We start from the raw sequence: 15786 nt of genomic DNA, 5'->3' as shown, positions 1-15786 counted from the left end.
CCGCACCACACTAGTTCTCTGTCATGGATTGGAAGCGTTTGTTGAAGAATCAGCTGCTAATTCTGGGGGAGGAGCTAGGAGCAGAAGTAGATTCGGGGATGAAGAAAGACGCAATTGTTCGCGCTATCGAGGGCTTGAATCTGAGCAGTGAAGATATCAAAGAAACGTGGAACGAGATTCAAAAGCAAGAGGAACAGGAGCGCGAGAAAAAGCGTGAGGAACAGGAGCGTCAGGAAAGGCGAGAGCAACATGAACGCCAGGAAAAACGGGAGCAACAGGAGTACCAGTTAAAGCAAAAAGAACTGGAGGTAGAACAGTTGCGCCTGGAAGTGGAAGCGAGGAAGATGGCTGAGGTTCAAGGAGTGGAGGTAGCAGGCAGACAAAATCTTTGTGATTTATCTAAGCTAATGCAACCCTTCAAAGTAGGGCAAGATGTGGGCCTCTTTCTTGTGAACTTCGAGAGAACGTGTGAAAAAGCGAAGCTTGGCCGTAGCACATGGGCTCGAAACTTGTTAAGTTTGCTGCCATGTGAAGCAGCCGATGTGATCGCGCGGCTTCCGGTGGAGGATGCGGACAATTATGAAAAAGTGAAGGATAGCCTTCTAAAGAGGTTCCGACTTTCGTCAGATGCGTTCCGGCAGCGGTTTCGCAATCTTGGCAAGAAGCAGGGCAGCACGTATTCTGAGTTTGCCTACGAGTTGAAGGTCAACTTGGTAGAATGGATGAAGGGAGCCAGCGCTTTTGGGAACTTCGAAAAGGCTCTTGAAGTAGTAGCTCTCGAACAGTTCTTTTCTAAGCTTTCCGAGCCAATGAAGCTCTGGATCCAAGACAGGGCCGGAGTAGTAACAGTGCAGGCAGCTGCCGACTTGGCTGATGAGTACGCGTCACGCCGCGGAGAAAGGGACGAGGTTCCTCCAGCAAAAGCGGGAGATAGAGGAAAACCTTGGACGGGAAAGCAGGGGGCTGGCGCAGGTAAGACGGCACAGAAAAAGGCGGACTTCGCTGAAAGTAGTCAATGATCGCAAAACAAACAGGAGGGAAAGGCTTCGGAGACTTCTTCCAAAAAGAGTCCTTTTGACGCGCGGCAACCACCTACCTGCTACAAATGCAAGGAGGTCGGTCACATTGCCATAGGCTGTCGTAGGCCCAGGCCAGCCCTTTCGTACACTTGTGACTCTGCTACTAGCGAGGAGCTACTTAGTCCTTACCTTTTTAACCTAACAGTGAACGGGAAGCCATGCCGCGTCTTATGAGACAGTGGGGCAACCATTGATCTGGTGCACCCGGACTATGTGACACAAGCAGATTACAACGGCAAGTGCGCATGGATTAAACCGGTTTTGCAAGAGGGAAGCATTTGTCTCCCGGTAGCTCGAGTAGTCATCACTGGGCCGTTCGGAGAAGTAGAGACGGAAGCGGCGGTGTCAGGCAAGCTGCCCTCGCAGTACTCCTACTTGTTCTCGAATCAGACCGACCGTCTGCTTAGAGAACAAGGGAAAAGTTTTCAGGAGGGAACAGTCCAAGCCTTGACTAGAGCTAAAGCACGCACGCCAGCCGCCGAACTAGAGCGGAAAGAACCGAGTTTCACCGGAAGTACAGCATCACCAGCTGGAGTCAGCACAGCGGAGTCTACTATCCCGTCGCCTACTGAAAAAAAGAGAGAGGGGTCAGAGGAGGAGACTCGCGCTGATATAGCTGAAGGGGAATCGGAAGAGGGGCTGCTCGTGTTGCCTGTATCCAAATCACTAGGCAATGTACAGGGGAAAGTGACAGGAGACGAGCTCATCGAGCAGCAGAAAAGCGATCCCAGCCTTAAGGAGATTTGGAACACCGTCAGGGAAGGGGTGGCGAGGAAGAATGTCAGTTTTCCCGTCAAAAACGGCATCTTGTACCGCCACTACCAGGATGCAAAAGGTCGCACGTTTGACCAGATTGTAGTTCCGACTAAGTATCGGCATTACATTGTTGATCTCTGTCACGGAGTTGGTCGGTTGGGGCATTTAGGAGCTCGGAAGAGCAAAGATAGGCTCCTAACGGAGTTTTATTGGCCAGGATGCTTCACCCAGGTTGAGAACCACGTAAGAGCGTGTGAAACCTGTCAGAGAGTGCGAAAACCGCACGAGAAGGGAAAGGCGCCACTTGAGCTCCTTCCGCTCATTTCAGGGCCCTTTCGCCGGCTGGTAATAGACGTTGTGGGACCACTCCCAGTGACAAAATCAGGCTACCGGTATTTGCTTACCGCTGTTTGTCCACCAGCCAAATTTCCAGAGGGAGTCCCAATAAAGGAGCAAAGCTCAGTAGAAGTAGTTAACGCACTACTGTCTGTTTTTTCGAGAGTGGGCTTTCCTCAGGAGATACTGTGCGACCCGGGCTCAGTGTTCACCAGCGTACTGACCGCGGGCTTCCTGGATAAGTGCGGGATAAGGCTGATGAGCCGAGTTCTGCAGGGGGCTGAAGAATACGCTGTTCCCTACTTAGTCGACCTTGCTATGTACTACAATACATGGGAAGACCACCTGTACCATCTTAGCGATGTCCTTAGACGTTTGACACACGCTGGACTGACAGCGAAGCCGGCTAACTGCCAGCTAGCTCGCGCCGAAGTACGGTACCTAGGGCACGTGGTAGGGCAGGTCAGGAGGCGACCTGACGAGTTGAAAGTAGAGGCGGTTAGCGAATTCCCGCAACCAGAAATGGAGGGTGCTATCCAAGGCCTCAAAACGGCTCTTGTAAACTCGCCCGTACGGCATGCACCGAACCATGATCGTCCCTTGACTGTGCAATGCGATGCCCGCAACAGAGGCTCAGGAGTAGTACTCTGCCAGGAGGATGAGAACGGGAACGAGAACCCAGTGCTGTACGCCTGCAGGAAACTCTCAGTTCGCGAGGAGGCCTACAGTGCGTCAGAAAAAGAATGTGCCTGCATTGTGTGGGCCACCCAAAAATTGGCCTGCTACCTTTACGGAACTTCTTTTGTCTTCGTCACTGACCACTGCCCACTAACGTGGCTGTCGCAAATGTCGGGAAAGAATCCGCGACTACTACGCTGGAGCCTTGCGCTTCAGGAGCTTAACTTCACTGTGAAGTATAAGAAGGGTTCTGCCAATGCCAATGTTGACACATTAAGCGGAGCCTTCTAGCTTTTCTTTCGCGTTCTTTTGTTTTCAGTTGAGGAACGTTTTCAGTAATGGTTTTGAGTAGTGTTGTGAGTAACTCAGTCTAAGCTTTTAGCTGTGAGCAAGAGTATTGGTGTGGTTGCCATATGAAAAAAAAAATTGAAAAGCGTAGGTGCATTGTAGCACCTTTGAAAGAGCAGCCTGGTTGCCGAAAACTCATTGCCGGCTCTTGCTGGTTCGGAAGGTTGGTCTTTGTGGTTTCAATGGTGCTGAAAGAATGCTGCTACTGTGATCTCTCCCGTCGAGCAGCTGATACTACACGACGTCCGAGATCTTCCCATCGGCGGAGGAGCTGTTATGACTCACCGGCGCCATGTTTGCGCGGGTCAGTCACCCGCCGGTCGACCTCCCCACCGCTTGTCGACGGAAACGAAAGGAAGCCGACACCGCGGCGGCGGCCACTGATTGACAGCGGCTTTTGAGCGGTGTTTAGTGTTGTTGCCCAAAAGGGATTAAGGAGCCGCCGCTCGTCCCCCGGCCTAAGCAACTGAACGCGTGTGCGCGTGAAAGCCCAGACGGCGACGACCGGACAATGGGACCCAGTGGCGGCGGCAGCACAGCGAAGAAGGCAGTGGCAATGGTCAAGCCATTAACCCTTCCCGGAGAGATTCCACGAACCTTGTTAGCTCCCTGGGAAGTATGTGTGAGAACCCCACCGTGGGAACGCAGCGCGCGGCGGACACCAAAAGGCGCTCGCGCGCCTTCCGTTCTTCCCCTCTACTACAGCAACACCGACTAGATGCTCCTGACGAGTGGCAAGGGTGTGTTTGTGTGTGTGTGTGCCGTGCATCTGTCGACATACCTGAAAGGCGTGTCTACCCGAGGGCGGTGCTTCACAGCGAGGAACTTACACCTCACCATTGGTCCGCATTGTTTTGTATGGGGATCCCCAACCTAGGGAACTAGGGATCGGGGGTCAACAAAAAGCCGCCTGCATCTTCCCACAGGGGGAACTCGAGTAAATGCGTCGCATCTACTCGAGTCAAGCAAAGCGTCACGTGAAGCGAAAGCCAAGCAAAGACGCCCTTGACTGAATTGCGCTCCGCCGCTTATATACGTTGAGGGGACTGCGTAAGCCGGTCCCAGTCGACGACGTCGGCGCACTTGTAAAGCGGCGTGGACTCTAGGTGTTTGAGCCAAGAGCGGGGATGTTGCTTCGCCGGAGAACGGCACACCGGTTATATGCGCAGCGCGCCCGAAGGAGAGGAAACCGCGGAAGAGAGAGTACTGCACATGCGCCAGCCCCAGCGCGTCTGCCGCGGCTATGACGCAACGTGCCGCGGCTATGACGCAACACAATCCAACACAATCCACTTTAATCCAATCCAATCCAACCCGAATCCAATCCAATCCAAGTCAAGCCAAGCCAATCCATGCCAATCCAATCGAATCCAATCCAATGCCCCTCGCGAGAGAGTGTTCGAATCCAATCCAATGCCCCTCGCGTGAGTGTTCGCTATCGCCTCGACTCGACGCGCATGCGCAGTGAGCGTGCGGACTACGGACGCCAACGCGGGTGACATCGTGAGTTACTGAAATGCTCTGCATTTAAAAGGGCGTGCTGCGGCCCGCCAAGAGCTGTCTTCTGTCTTCTGTCTTCATCTCGACAACTCACTGTAAAAATGTAAATAAACCCGTTGAGTTTGCTCTAAGCTCTCCCCTAGTCCTGGCTCGACGAAGCGACGGCGACCGGCCCCGCTACCAGCAGACTGCGGTCGCTACAACTCGCAACAAGACGCAACACCGTCTAGAAGGGCAACACGGCGTGTCTTTCCAGTGAGACAGTCGTCGTTGACCAGATCACGGCGGACGATGGTGGTGTTGCTCCCGGTGTCTCTGAGGACTCTAGCAGCTTTACCGAGCACTCGTCCTGAAACGACTGGCATCCCCTTCACCAGAAACGGCGAATTCCTGACGCTGGCGTCCTTAGAGTTGGGACCACTTGCTCTCGCGTCCGACGACTGGGCTTGGTAGGACTTGGATTCGGCGGCTCTCCTTGGAGGCTCGTAAATGCCACATGCAGCTACCGTGTCTTTGCCTCCCGATCCACTTCGACAGTTATCGGCACTGTGACCTGATCTGCCACACTCGGAGCAGGTGGTGTTTACTCTGGCCACAGTGGGACAGTCCTGTGCGCGGTGTCCGGGACGATGGCACAAGAAGCACTTCTGTGCTGCTCTTATCGGTGTGTCGGCCGCACTCTTCGGACCTTCCGGCGCGTCACTTGGAAGCTTCCCTAGGTTAGAAAGGTTCTGTGCCTCCAGGAAGCGGTCCGCAACATCCACTAAACCATCCAAGCTGTTGCACTCACGTTCTTTTAAAAATACGAGTTTTGAATGGCAATAGCGGTAAAATTGCTCCGAGATCATTAGGTCACGGAGGCCTTCAAAAGATTTAGAAATATTGGCCATCTCAACCCAATGATCAAAGTAGCTCGACAGCCTGACTGCAAACTGCCGTCCCGTTTCGCCGTCTTCTGCCCGGGCTATGCGGAACTTTTCTTGGTATTCTTGGGCAGTGAATTTGAACCGTTGAAGTAATGCCTTTTTGACTTTGCTGTAGTCGAGTGATTCCTCCGCAGTCATCCTGCCAATCACGGTGAGCGCTTCTCCGGACAAGCACATACTGAGTGCAACGGCCCATTTGTCCTGGGCCCACCCCTGTCCAGCTGCCACGCGCTCGAACCGTTGAAGGTACGCGTGAAGATCATCGCGCCTTTCGTCAAATATGGGTAGGAGCTTTTGAGGATTCATCACGGATACAGTGGCGCTAGTTTCACTTTCGGCAGTGACATTTGAGGCGTTTCGCGATCCTTCTTGAAGACGGATCTTCAGCTCGAGGATTCGAATTTCATTCTCCGCAGCTTCTTTTGCCCTCTCCGCGGCTTCCCTAGCTCTTTCGTCGGCTTCACGCCTTTCCTCTTTTTCTCGTTCCGCAGCTTCCTTAAGCCTATCTCTCTCAGCCGCCCTATCAGCACGCTGCTCCGCACGTTGCGTGTCGATCCACGCCCGAAGTTTCGGCCCCGAGAGTCCTAGCTGCGTCCCTATCTCCAATAACTTCTCCACTTCCATGTTGTTAGTACACTCACGTCACGAATATGCGCTCGGCATCCAACTCCGTTCTGCGGATGTTAATGGGCGGATCCTGGCAGGCTCGCCACTTTTGTTGCGCTAGGATAGTGCAGAACCCAATGAGAGGAATGCCGGACGCACACACAGGACGGAATGTATTTACAACATATTTAGCCACTCAAGGAAATGAACGCAACTCGAAAAAGAAATGTTCGCAAAGCGGGTTCGATTAGCTTTCCACGGCAGTGGCTGTCGCTAGGCCCGCAAAACAGTTGCGTTGAGCACGGCTCACAGGTATGTCTTGTTGGGGCGCAGTGGTCGTCGAGGGTGAGGGTCGCAAACTTGGCCGGCCGCTTCAGGGACAGGTCGCCAACGAGCTGGTGTGGGACGCTCCGGAACACCTCCGCGACCAAGCACACCAGGCCCGGAAGTCGTGGCCAGGACTTAGCAACCCGGCGGTCCGAGCAGGAGCATGGGGCCGCTGACGCACCAGGAACGTCGGCCTCGCAGCAGCGGAAACCCTGGCTCGAGCCGTAACGGGACGACGCGGCAGAGCCTTGCGGTCACTCGTGCCCGAGCCGCACCCAGACGAAAGCTCGCCTTGGTGACCGATGGCGACGGTCTCGTAGCGGACGGCACGTCGATGCCAATCCAGCCGTGCCCTGTCTCGGTCGCCCTGCGCTTCCCGGGTTGCGTGTTTACAAACGCTTCGCTGCACAGAGCAAGCACGTGACATGTGTGATGTCACTGCGCGCGTTATTCTTTTCAGCGCCTGCTAAAACAAGCCCACCGTTCTCGCTCTGTAGCCTTCACGTAGAGCGCTGAGTACTGGCGCCGGCGGCTTGGGTTCGAGCCCCAGCAGGTTCATCTCTTAGTTTTTTTTTATAATTGCTTATCTTTTTCCTAAATTAATTTTTTTCTAAACTCAAATCTACGCGTCGTTTTTGTTAATAATGGTGATTTGGTATGCTTTAGGTCGCTTTAGGCTTGGGACGCAGGGAATGACCACGTTGAATTACCGTTCTCCATCGCGCGAACAGACATGTCACGTGGGTGCTCTGTGCAGCGAAGCGTTTGTAAATACGCTCCCGGGTTCGCAGCTCTTGCTCGCACCACGCCTTCGTCTTCTTCATCCTGGTGGTGTATTTTTCCCAGCGGCCGCTTGGTGTCACGCGCGAGTGAAATCTTCCACTATTTTCACCGTGCCCCCTCCGAACCACTCATCACATATGTATGTATGTATGTATGTATGTATGTATGTATGCATGTATGTATGCATGTATGCATGTATGTATGTATGTATGTATGTATGCATGTATGCATGTATGTATGTATGTATGTATGTATGTATGTATGTATGTATGTATGTATGTATGTATGTATGTATGTATGTGTGAATGAACGTATGATCAGCCTATCATAGGTGAGGCCCGTGGGAGTCCAAGTGCTCCCATACTGCTCTTTCAGACTAACTTATTTGCGCCTAATTTCTTTATTTCATTCGTTCGTAGCGCTACGGGTCCTGTGCACTTTTTAGTCTCAGTTCAGGGTTACCACTCCGTTACCACGGTGTTCAACGGTTAATCGTTTTGGTAAAAACGTGCCCTGCCTAACTTCACTTTCAGGAGTATATACACCCACCCCAGTAACAGTATGCCATCAAGCTCGTTCCCAGCTTCGGAGCGCTTCTTTTATCATTGCTTCGATGGCCACATGGGCCGACCTATAATAGTATTGACGTAATACTAAAAGGAAAGCGAGCACTCCAGCATTATGAGGAAAGCATAGGGAATTTCGTTTGTAATAAGATTGCAAAGCGCACGGAAACGAAATCGCACCAACTACTCCGCTATGATTTCTCTACAGCTGGATTTCCTCCCACCCATATCGGGTATCCTAAAAATCGAACCTACGCACGCACGCAGACGCACGCACACGCACACACACACACAAACACGTGCGCACACACACGTAGACACGCATGCCCGCACACACACGCACGCACGCACACCCGCACGCACACACATGCACGCACACACACACGCACACACACACACACACACACGCGCACGCACACCCGCACACACACACATGCACGCACACACACATGCACACACACACACGCACACACACACACACACACACACACACACACACACACACGCACACACACACGAGCGCGAAAGCACACGTGCACACACGCGCACGCACACGCCCACACCCATGGAGACGATTCGTTACAGCCCCTATAACTCGCATCATCGCGTCGTTTTCGTCCCCATTATCCGTTTATCGTTCAACGCAGCAGTAACGCTGGTATCAAATGCGACTGATTTGGAACCCGGACTGATACAACGACAGCAATAGCACCCACCGGTTGAGCAGCACCTCGTCTTCTCCGGGGATGACCGAAGCTTTTCCGCAATGCTTGAAGCTTCACCGCAGTACTCAAACCTCAAGCCACTCCGGAGCCTAAAGGAACTAATACACTGAAGCCATATTTTACATACTGGTAGTTCTGACTCCCAAAATGACATGGAAAGAAATATATGGCACAAAAAAAATGGAAATTTTCAATCTGAATAGTTCGCTGCCCTTACAGTTACGCTGTTTCTTGAGCACCTGGTGGCTGATGGCTGAACTAGGGGCCGAATCAAAGTAGCTACATTACATAAGAAGAGCTCACCGCGAAGTGCAACCCTGGAAAAGCAAATATAAAAATTACGAGGCACTATCATTCTCAATTCTTGAATACTACAGAAATTATAAACACTCTCGCAAGAATCCCCCCTCTCGAACCGTAATTTTTCGCAGGTGTCTCGGCGTTTGGAGCGCTCCCTTGGCGACGCCAGTACAAGACGGCATGACCATTAAATTGGCTCGCCCTGCTGTTTCCTACCAAGGCGTTATAGCGGAAGTACCGGAGCTGCAAAGTCTGGGTCGCCCATATTGTAGTTTTGCACTGGGCGCTGTAGGGGCCGCTGGCCACTCTGACACGTGAGATCGCGAGCGCGCGAGAGCACCATGGAGCGCGTGCTCCGACGCTTCTGGAATAAAGGGAGTTCCATTCTCGCTGCTGAACGGGTCGGTCGTCTCTCTCGTGGGCTCCGAACATGGTGTCAGAAGTGTTCAGCCATGCCTAGCGACCCAGATGTTCCCGTCGTCCGTGTCGGCGCCTCCGGACTACAAGCGCCGGCCCCATTTGGGTTCACAAATCCGGGAGAATGGCCTACGTGGATCGCCACATTCGAAGATTATGTCTTCGCGTCTGGCCTCGACTCTGCGGGCGACGAACGAAAGGTTCGAATGGTACTCTACGTCATGTGACCGCCGACGCGGACCTTGCTTACTACTATCGGCACCGGAGTCGCAGCCCTTTGCCACAGTCAAGCAGACATTGACCCGTCATTTCGTTCATCCCGTCAACGAGATCTACGAGAGTAGACGCTTCCACTGCCGAACGCAGCAGCCTGGTGAGTCAGTAGATGCTTTCTACGCGGAGCTTCAGAACCTGGTCAAGCCATGCAGCTACTGCAACTCAGAGGTGGAAAGCCGCTTGGTTCGAGACAGATTTTTTGTTGGCCTGTTAGACGAACAGCTTTCAGACCAGCTTTGCCGCAGCACGAAGCTAACAGCAGAAGAGGCGCTTTATCAGGCTCGCTGGCACGAGGACGCCCAAAAGGAACGTGCTGCGCGGTCACTTAGCACGCCAGAAAACCTGAATGTCGACGCAGCTAAGAAGGGCAATCATCGCCGCTCGACACGCTCCTCCTCACTCGCTCAGCACGTGGAACGCCGGCTTTCTGGGAGCTGCGAATACTGCGGTCGCCAGCCTCACGCTCGAGAAAAGTGCCCGGCGCGGCGGGCCACGTGCAACTACTGCAAGAGGCAGGGTCACTTCGCCGATGTCTGCGGAGCAAAGAAAGGAAAAGCCAAGCTAGGCTCGGTGGAACTCCACGCAGTCGGCACGCGCTGTGCAAGGTACGCTGACGTGCGCGTGAATGCCATACCCGCCAAATTCAAAATAGACTCAGGCGCCGAAGTGACAGTTGTCCCTTCAACTTTTCCTGCCGTTCCCAAAGTTCTTGATCGAGCAGAAGCGGAGCTCACCGGTCCAAGCAACCAGCGTCTGCCAGTGCTCGGGACGTTTTCCGCGACCCTCAACTGGAAAGACAAGTCGACCACTCAACGACTTTACGTCATGCGAGGTCAGAACACCCCGCTACTTGGGCTTCCCGCCATAGAAGACCTGGGTGTCGTGAAGTTCATTGACGCGACATCTCCTACAATGCCTCCTCCGCAACCTCGAATCTTTCAAGGGTTAGGTGTACTTCCAGAACCGCACAAGATCCGCCTTGTACCGGATGCACAGCCCTTCGCTTTGTGCACCCCACGGAGGATTCCCATTCCATTACTGCCAGTCGTCAAAACTCAACTCGACGAGATGGAGAGTCAAGGCGTCATCCGCAAGGTACACAAACCAATGCCGTGGTGCGCCGGTCTCGTTGTTGTACCAAAGTCGACAGGTGGCTACAGGATTTGTGTAGACCTCACCAAGCTAAACCAGTATGTCCAACGGGAACGCTACGTTCTTCCAACTGTGGACTCTGTGTTAGGTCAGCTGAAGGACGCACACGCCTTCTCCAAGTTAGACGCCACATCAGGATTCCATCAGGTGAAGCTTTGCCCTGAAAGTGAAGAGCTGACTACCTTCATCACACCCTTCGGTCGGTATTGCTATCGTCGCCTTCCTTTCGGTATCGCTTCCGCTCCGGAATTCTTCCAGCGCCTGACGTCTCAAATCCTGGAGGGTCTTCCGGGAGTTGTCAACATGATCGACGACATTTTGGTATTCGGGAAAGACCGCCAGGAACATGACAAAAGACTTCAAGCCACCATGAAACGCTTGGACGAGGCCGGGGTCACGCTCAACAGGAAGAAATGTGAGTTCGGAGTCAAGTCTCTCCGTTTCCTCGGGGTTGTCGTCAACGAGAACGGAGTGTCACCAGACCCAGACAAAGTCAAGGCGATTCAAAGTCCTCCGCCACCAACGGATACCAGCGGAGTACGCAGGCTACTCGGTATGGTCAATCACGTTGGTCGCTTCCTTCCGCACCTCGCAAGCGTGACTGCGCCCATCCGAGTTTTACTTAATAAAAACATTCACTGGACCTGGGGTGTGGATCAAGATACCGCATTTAAGAAGGTCAAGGAGATGCTCAGCTCAGACTGTTGCATAGCTCTATATGACCCGTCGTTTCCAACCGTGGTCTCGGCGGATGCAAGTTCGTATGGTATCGGCACCGTGCTTCTCCAAAGTCAACCCTGTGGGGCTCGACGCGCTGTCGCCTTCGCTTCGAGATCTTTGACTCCAACAGAAGCCCGCTACAGCCAGACAGAGAAGGAGACACTGGCGATAACATGGGCTATAACGCGGTTCGACCCGTACCTGCGTGGTCTCTTCTTCACAGTGGAGTCTGACCATCAACCCCTTGTAGCTCTTCTCGGACATAAAGACCTCGATCAGCTACCACTAAGGATTCAGCGCATGCGCATAAAGTTGATGCGCTACCAATTTCAAGTAAAGTACGTGCCGGGGAAGTTGCTGGCAACTGCAGACACGCTGTCCAGAGCTCCCTGCGATACCGCTCCCCCCAAATTAGTAAATGCTGTTGAACTCTTTATTGGGGATGTCTAAAAAGGCCTCTCAGCACCAGTAGCAAGCCGCCTTGAAGAGATTCGACAAGCCCAGCTACACGACGAGGAATGCCTCGCAGTCAGTGGTTTCATAGAAAATGGCTGGCCAGACAAGAGCAAGGTTCCAGTTCACCTCGTGCCATTTTGGAAGGAAAGGGCAAGATTGAGCACTTTCAATGGAATTGTACTTTTAGACCGCCGCCTAGTTATCCCTCGGGCGTGCGAGCCAATTTGCTGGCCCTCTTTCATGATGGACATCAAGGACTTCGCCGGTGCAAGGAACGAGCAAGAGAAAGTGTCTGGTGGCCTGGGTGCAACATGCACATTGAACACATGGTTACAAGCTGCGAACAGTGCGCAACCAACAGAGTGGTGAACCCCGAACCACTCATGCCTACAGCGACACCGGATCGTCCGTGGCAACATCTTGCGATCAACCTATTCCAATGCAAAAGCCGTGAACACCTTGTCGTCGTAGATTACTACTCGCGGTTTCCCGAAGTAGTGTCCCTCACTTCCACGACTAGCGTAGCAGTGATAAACGCGGTCAAGAGTTGCTTCGCGCGGCACGGGATCCCTGATGTCGTTCGGACAGACAATGGACCCCAATTTTCATCAAACGAGTTTGCCAAGTTTGCTCAAACGTACGGTTTTCGCCATGAAACGAGCAGCCCGCGGTACCCGCAAAGTAATGGCGAGGCGGAACGCATGGTACGGACGGTAAAGTACCTTCTGGAAAAAAGCGATGACCCGTACCTGGCACTCCTATCCTATCGTGATACACCGGGACCATCCGGATTTTCCCCAGCCCAGCTTCTGATGGGACGCAATCTTCAGACGCGGCTTCCGAGTCTTCCAGAACGCCTGAGTCCACATACCCCAAGTCATCGGGAGTTCAAGAATAGGGATGCTGCCTATAAAGCCCAACAAGCCAAGGCGTTCAACTCTCGACACCGCGCTAGTCTGTTGCCCCCTAAGAGCAGGTGACCGTGTATGGGTGAAGGATCTAAATTGCCCAGCGACACTCCTCAGCCCAGCTCAAAGGCCTCGCTCATTCGTGGTCGAAACACCAAGGGGCGTCGTGCAAAGAAGCCGCCGCCACTTGGTACCGTTCCAGCCCAACGCGACGCAGGACTCCACGTCACACGAGGGAGAAGAGTGGACGGGACACGAACAGGCACACGAGGGAGAAGAGTGGACGGGACACGAACAGGAAGAGAGTACGGGAAGGTCGCCAACTTCGCCAACTTCTCGGACAGTTTCTGTTCCTGATTCGGCGCGGTCTCCAGGCAGCTATCGCACGAGATCTGGCCGAGTGGTCCGGCCCCCGCAAAGACTGAACTTATAGCGTTTCGAGTGTACCCCTTTGTTATAGTCTAAGAGGGGAGATGTAGGGGCCGCTGGCCACTCTGACACGTGAGGGCGAGCGCGCGACAGCGCCTGACGTGGAGCGCGTGCTCCGACGCTTCTTTAATAAAGGGAGTTCCATCATCTGTCTCGTGGGCTCCGAACAGGCGCCACAAGTACGAACACCCCCGTACATAAAACGCCCACAATCGTACCGCTCAGTCCGTCTTTTCTGGCCACTCAGGGGTACAGACATGGTGTCACGTTAGTAGCCGCAGGAAGGTGGCGCGGTAAACGCGGTAATGCGAGCGTTGCGAACAAGGTCACCGCGCTGTTTAACTGACGAAGGCATCCAAGAGCCGACATTCGCCAAATCGTGCTAGCTAAGTGAGCGAGCGGCTTCAGACGAAGGGCCCAGAGCTCAATTTAACTTGTTTAATAAACAGCGCGCAGAGAACAGCGACGATAGAGGCAGTAGCACACTTCCGTGCTTACAACAGGACAACTTGGACTGGCTAAGTATCACGCAGCAACAGAGTTTTCAGAGCACTGCACACGCTCACAGAAAGCGCCTATTTGTAGTCAAGAGTTCGACGAAAGTTCGTCTGGTCAGGTATTATGATGAGACCGAAATGCGGTCACTGACCAAGTCAAGGTGAAAACACAGAGACGTTTCGGAACCCGTACGGGTTCCGAAACGTCTCTGTGTTTTCACTTCAGTAGTAAGCAAGCAAGTATTGTTGAATAAGCTAGGCAGACTTAGCCTTGCATAGCTGCCGGCCATTGCTCCGCCTAATCGTCCCCAACACCATATCAAAACTCTCAAAGTCATCACACCTCACTTAGTACTAAAATAGCAGGCACACAATGTCACCACACCTCACTTAGTCTTGTGGACTGCAAGAATCCGAGTAGGAGATGAGACACCTCTCTTCGCACAATCCAGTGGTCCCTAGGAAAAATAATGTCCTCCGATGTAGCATGGGGCACTCCTAACTTCTGGAGATCACGAAAAAAGTTATACCGCTCAGGGTTGGTTTTGGAGCAGTTCATAATGAAGTGATCAATGTCACCGGTCACACTGCACGAGGAATACAAGGGGGATGAGACAATGTTGAGTTTATGTAGCCAAGCTGGTGTACGGGCTGAGTCTGCTCTTACTCGGTGGAGCAGACAGGCTTCGACTTGGTCAGTGACCGCATTTCGTCCTCAAAGCGCCTATTTATAACCAGAAGTTGCAACGATTAACAAGTTATCCGCATGTCGCGCACGGCTCAAAAGATTTAACACATAAACACAAGCATTCTCTCAGAGCGGGAGAGGCGATGAGTCAGACACCGCCGCCACGAGCGGCCGTTCGGGCTGGTTGTGGCCGCAGCGTGTTGTCGTAGCCAGATGAGTGTCGCAAGTGGTTTTCCTCTTCCGTCTCCAGGTCTAAGCCGGAACATATCATGTTGCAGTGTCGCACCCTGTGTTGTCAAAGCCCACGCTCCTCTTACTACACACACACGCACACACACACACGCACATGTACACGCACGCACGCATACACTCACGCACACACACACGCACGCACACGCACACACCGACGATTCGTAACAGCACCCAGGACACGCGTAGCCGCTTAGCTTACTCCCCACATTATCCCTTTCTCATTCAACGCGCCAGTAACGTGCGTGGGGACAAAAAGATGAGACTGATTTTGAACGCGGACTCGTAATTGAGCGACACGCGGTCTGCTTTTCCGCAATGCTTGAAGCTTCTCCGCAGTACTCACATTTTCAACCGCTCAGGAACCTTGTAGAACCAATTTACGGAAGCCATATTTTGTGTACTGGTAGTTTTCACTCCCAAGATAACACGATATGAAAAATATCGCAGAACATTTTGGAAATTACCTCTAATCATGCTGAAAAGATCGCCGCCCATAGAGTTACGCTCGTTTCTGTGCGCCTGGTGGCAGATGGCTGAACTAGGCATGAGTGGGAAAGCTGGGGATGCGTCAAGATTATTCAGAAGCCCTCTACAGTTCCATTGAAGAATATTTTCTCTTCCCATTATTAAGTGTTCAGAGCTACTGGAGTGTGAATAGTTATGTAAGGTCTTTTGGGGCTTGGACTCTTGGAAGGGGGTTTTTGACCTCCTCTACTGACCTGGGCGTCGCAGCCCGTTCCTTTCGCTGCGATAAAAGCCGGAAGGGCTCGACGTCCATGTCGTCATCTGAAGGCAAAGGGGTGCCCAGCGGAGATTCCGAGTCAAGAGGTCCAATGAGTCAAGAGGTCCAACGCGTCAAAAGGTCCAATATTGGACCTTTTGACGCGTTGGACCTCTTGTCTCTTTGGACCTCTTGGCTCACCGTGGATCTCTTGACGCGGCTGAGGCGAGTCAAAAGGTCCAACGAGTCGAGAGGTCCACGCTTTAACAAATCACCGCAAGATTCCAACCGCACTGCGTGAACGTTTGTTGGCACTGCAGGTTCTATAAAGGATGCTACA

At 53.0% G+C, this 15786-nt stretch overlaps 1 pseudogene; it reads left to right on the top strand.

The window, feature by feature from the left end:
- Positions 1–10596: 10596 nt before the first annotated feature.
- LOC144175726 (uncharacterized) lies at positions 10597–13292 on the top strand (annotated as a pseudogene).
- Positions 13293–15786: the final 2494 nt, after the last annotated feature.

This window comes from Haemaphysalis longicornis, unplaced genomic scaffold (assembly GCF_048455015.1).
Source record: "Haemaphysalis longicornis isolate Haplotype H1 unplaced genomic scaffold, Haemaphysalis longicornis Haplotype H1 scaffold_3, whole genome shotgun sequence".
In the NCBI taxonomy this organism is placed as follows: Eukaryota; Metazoa; Arthropoda; class Arachnida; order Ixodida; family Ixodidae; genus Haemaphysalis; species Haemaphysalis longicornis.
This window is presented reverse-complemented; position numbering and strand designations above follow the sequence as displayed.